At 39.4% G+C, this 4,381-nt stretch overlaps 1 pseudogene; it reads right to left on the bottom strand.

Moving 5' to 3' along the window:
- Positions 1–1,638: 1,638 nt before the first annotated feature.
- Positions 1,639–2,631, bottom strand: LOC122791416 (annotated as a pseudogene).
- Between the last annotated feature and the right edge of the window lie 1,750 nt (positions 2,632–4,381).

Genomic DNA, 4,381 nt, shown 5'->3' with positions numbered 1-4,381 from the left:
TCATTCAGTCAGCCAATCATGATTCTTATAATTGGTTTGAATATTGGAAAATACTTTTTCAACCAATTCTTCTTTTGACGTCACTAAATTACAGAAGTTAAGAGGCAATGAAATTCGTCCTGAGGTCAGATCAACCGGCACCTTTCCGTTCCCAATTTCCAGCAATTGATGTGAGAATATCTCAGCTGATCAATCGTTTTGCAGCTGGACATGCATATTTGTAGTTAAATTTAATGTCTTTATGTGTCGCCACAAAGTAGAGTATTTCAGGCAAGCATTTATTTCATCCGCTGGTGTCGATTGAGGAAGTACAGGTAATGTTTGCCTGAAATCTCCCGCAAACAATGTTAATGCGTTCCCAAATGGTCTGATGTTTCCACGCAAATCTTGCAATGATCAATCAAGAGCCACAAGTAATTTTTTGTGCGCCATTGTGCATTCATCCCAAACAATAAGTTTGCATTTCTGCAATACTTTTCCCATGCCGGATGCTTTGGAAATGTTGCACATGGGAGTTTCAATGAATTGCATGTTCAATGGCAATTTCAAAGCAGAATGAGCAGTTCCTCCACCTGGTAGCAATGTTGCAGCTATTCCGGATGACGCAAGAGCTAAGGCTATGCCATTTTGGGATCGAATTGCTGCCAGAATCAATGTAATTAGGAATGTTTTCCAGTTCCTCCTGGCACATCTAAGAAGAAGATTTCTCCAACCCCGTTATTGACAGTTTGCATTATTTGATCGTAAATGCCTTTTTGCTCAAGCGTTAGCTTAGGAATATTTGATTGCACATACAACAAAAGATCACCCATGATGTAATATTGTTCACGACGCAATTCTACATCGAACGAAGCAGCAGCAGATCGATTCGGTGATGGCATTCCCAACTGATTGAGAACTTTTTTCGCGATTTCTAAGCACAAATCTTCAATCATTATCAACACTTCGTTGTAGATTTCTGCTGTGAAATCCATGTTCATATTTGAATTTTCCTTGCATATTCAACAGAAAATATCTTCAGCCATGTGCGATTTATATTTCTCCCATAACTATGATGGAGATGAAGGAGAGCAGGTGGTCAAAATGATTGCAAACAATGCATGAATTTGATTTGGATGTGATGTATTGCATGCGTCATTAATGCATACATCCCAGTGTCGGTCGTTCTCCAGTAAATTCAGAGCTTGACATGCACTGCGGAAAGTGGCATGTGTAATGCCGTTGACAATTCTCAATTGCTGGAAAGACATTGGACCAGGCACATTTACCAACAGCATGCGAAGAAAGGAGCATTCATCTTGATTAGGATGCACGGTGTACAGTCTGCCTATTGTAGTTTCTTTGAAAATGCAAGGTTGTCCGTCGACTCGCTCTCCTCGTTTGCGTCTTTCAAATTATTTTCTACTCGCATTCCATGTGTAATACGTAGGCACTTCTGAATACAGCAGTGTTTTCGCAAATGCGTCATTTTGACATAATGTGAAGAAAGCAGTTAACGTTGTAGCCAAAGGATTCAGGGCTATTTGTTGCACATTTGCAGCTGTGAAATAAACGCATTGTCCATTTTCTAGATGTACTGCTAAGTGAACAACAGCTGGACTTCGTTCATGTATGGGAAATGAAAGAATTCCATACAGCTTAATTGCTGCTTATGTATCTTCCAGCCTGATACTGTGCGATTTCATCGATATATATGACCGCATTCCTATCAATTCTTTCTGGTTGCATGCCAAAAACTGCCATGTCGCTGCATTTATTCACGTACTTACAAATGTATTTGATCGATTTAACGGAGTTACAGTATTCCACATTTATGTGCGCTTTGTATGTTTTTGATAGCAAAGGCAAATATGGAACAACCCACCGGTTATCTACTTCGATGTCACCGTTTCGCATTTGTATGGTTGCTAATTTACCTCCATCTTCTGCTGATCTTCTTCTGTATAAAGGATATCCATCGTTTCCTGTAACTGTGTTGGATACTAATGCTCGAGGATATTGCTTAGAGCATTTTCCGTCTATCATGCATGGTGAATTTGGATTCAGTGTACCACAAGGTCCATGTATCATATTTTTCATCACAACTTCATGCAAATCCTTATCGACGTCGGCGTGGGGTATTTCAGCGTATATTACCTCATCGATTTTGTTTGAAGTGATTTTGTTATAGAGCCAGATTAGTATATGTGCATGTGGCAATCCTCTCTTTTTCCATTCCACTGATTACATCCAGCAGCACACAGAGCCAAACACTTCATGTTTTACCATGAAATCCATCAGCGATTTCAGCTTCTGTCTGAAAACACGTGATGTGATGTCATGCCTATCCACCGGCGATTGCCCAGGAAGTAAGAGCTGTTGTATATCATCCCAATCTGGATTGCATGTGAATGTAATGAATAGTTCTGGACGCCCATAGTGACGAACATACGCAATTGCATCTTGAGCGTACTCATGCATATGAAGTGGACTGCCTGTATATGAAGATGGCAAAATCGTTAGTCTTCCAACATTAGTTGTATTACTGTCATTTACAACTGCATCTCGCAAATGAACATATTCATCAGAGTGAAGCTTGGGCTGATTCAAGCGGATGAACATCAAATGTTCTGTTTCAATTTTTGCATACATATCTACGATGTATTGGTGAAACAATTGACAGCATTTCAAAATGTGATTGTCTTCATTCTCTCGAATCATTAATCGGTATGAATAATAGTTATTGCGCTGCATTTCATATTTGTTTCTTCGCCACTGACTGGATTTATCATCTTAACGTTGAAGTGATATCCATCGGCACCATCCCAAAAAATTATTGGATATTGCAGGGCATCGTAGCATCGATGAGTTTCTGCAACTGTTGTCGATTGATCATTTCTTCGATGAAGAACAATATCTCTAGGTTGGAATTGATCTCCGACTATAACAATTTCCACTTTATCTGTAGGTGGAGCATTGAATCTTCGCACATGTTCTCCAGCAGGCATTTTGTCAGCATGAATAACAATCTTGTGTGTATCAGATGGCATCATGTCAATTGCTGTTTGAACAAACGCACTAAATTGTTTGTTTCGTGAAGAAGCTCTTGCAGTTGGGAAATGATGGACCTTTGTATGCCGGTAGAAATTCCGCAGTGTACATTCAATTCATCATTGCCATCACCGATGAACTACATTTGTAGGAATTTATGTTGACCATCTGAGAATGGAAGCAGGGAGCCGGCTTTATGATAAATTTGTCCTTTCACTTTGAAAGTTGGCATGAATTAAGCTGTTACGATTTCTGCGCCGAACGATGTAATTTGGAAGCATGAGTTGTATTTCCTGATGTTAGATAGGAAATGCTTTGATTCGGCGGTATATCCGGCAAGCAAAGTTTTTAATGGCTCTGGCAGTTCTCCAAGTTGAGGCAGTTTAATTTTTCTGGCTGCCAACACATTCCTTTCGTTTCTTCATTAAATTTCAGAGCCTTGCAATAAGGACACATTTCAGTCATAGTGCCGAAGAGAACATGCCGGCTCAAACCATAATCATCAGCTGGGTTGTACCGGAATGCAAGGCGATTGTAATTGCATGATTGCTGAGCACAGAGTCGTGTTTGACGCTGATCTGCTGTTTCTCGTTGACGTCTTTCAGACACTCTCAGCCTGTCGTGCTCATTCTGTTGAGAACGAAGCAGATCTGAAGCTGCAGAACACGATTGCCATGCTCGCAACCGTGCATCCTCAAGTCTGGCTGCACGTCACTCTGCTGCTTCCTTGGCACATATTTGAGCCATTCTTTGTCTGTTTCGCTCGTTCGCTGATGCCCATTCTTCCTCAGTTTGATTTGCAATTACTTGTCGCACTGCTTCCGCTCAATGAGTACGACGACCTAAGTTTGATCTTCTGCGAGGCATTATTTGGATGAACTAAAGCAGATCGATTGCACTGAAAAAGAAGAAAGAAAGTTATAACAAAAACATATAAAATTGCATATTTGTATACAAATATATAGGATCCATAGTAGGTATATAAAAACATACACATATTCGAATGCAACGTGTGACATCTATATAATAGTAGTTATATAAAAACACACACGTATTCGAATGCAACATTGTGTGAAAATTTCAAAGCAGTTGGTGAAGAACGTTCGGATATTTAAGATTTTGAACAAATGAACATTTACATTTTTATTTATATAAGATTACAAATTTAAAGCACCAAAATTGCATTATGGTAGTGATGACTGTACCACATCATGGGAGGAAATGAATGAAAATATCAAAGAAGGCAAACACATCAAAAAAACAAGGATGAGTATATACTAAGACACAAGAATGACTAGTGAAGAATATGCAGGCTAGCATACAACTAGAGACTTATTAACAGCTGAGCCTT

This window comes from Protopterus annectens, chromosome 17.part0 (assembly GCF_019279795.1).
Source record: "Protopterus annectens isolate FY-2018-M chromosome 17.part0, PAN1.0, whole genome shotgun sequence".
NCBI classification, from domain to species: Eukaryota; Metazoa; Chordata; order Ceratodontiformes; family Protopteridae; genus Protopterus; species Protopterus annectens.
This window is presented reverse-complemented; position numbering and strand designations above follow the sequence as displayed.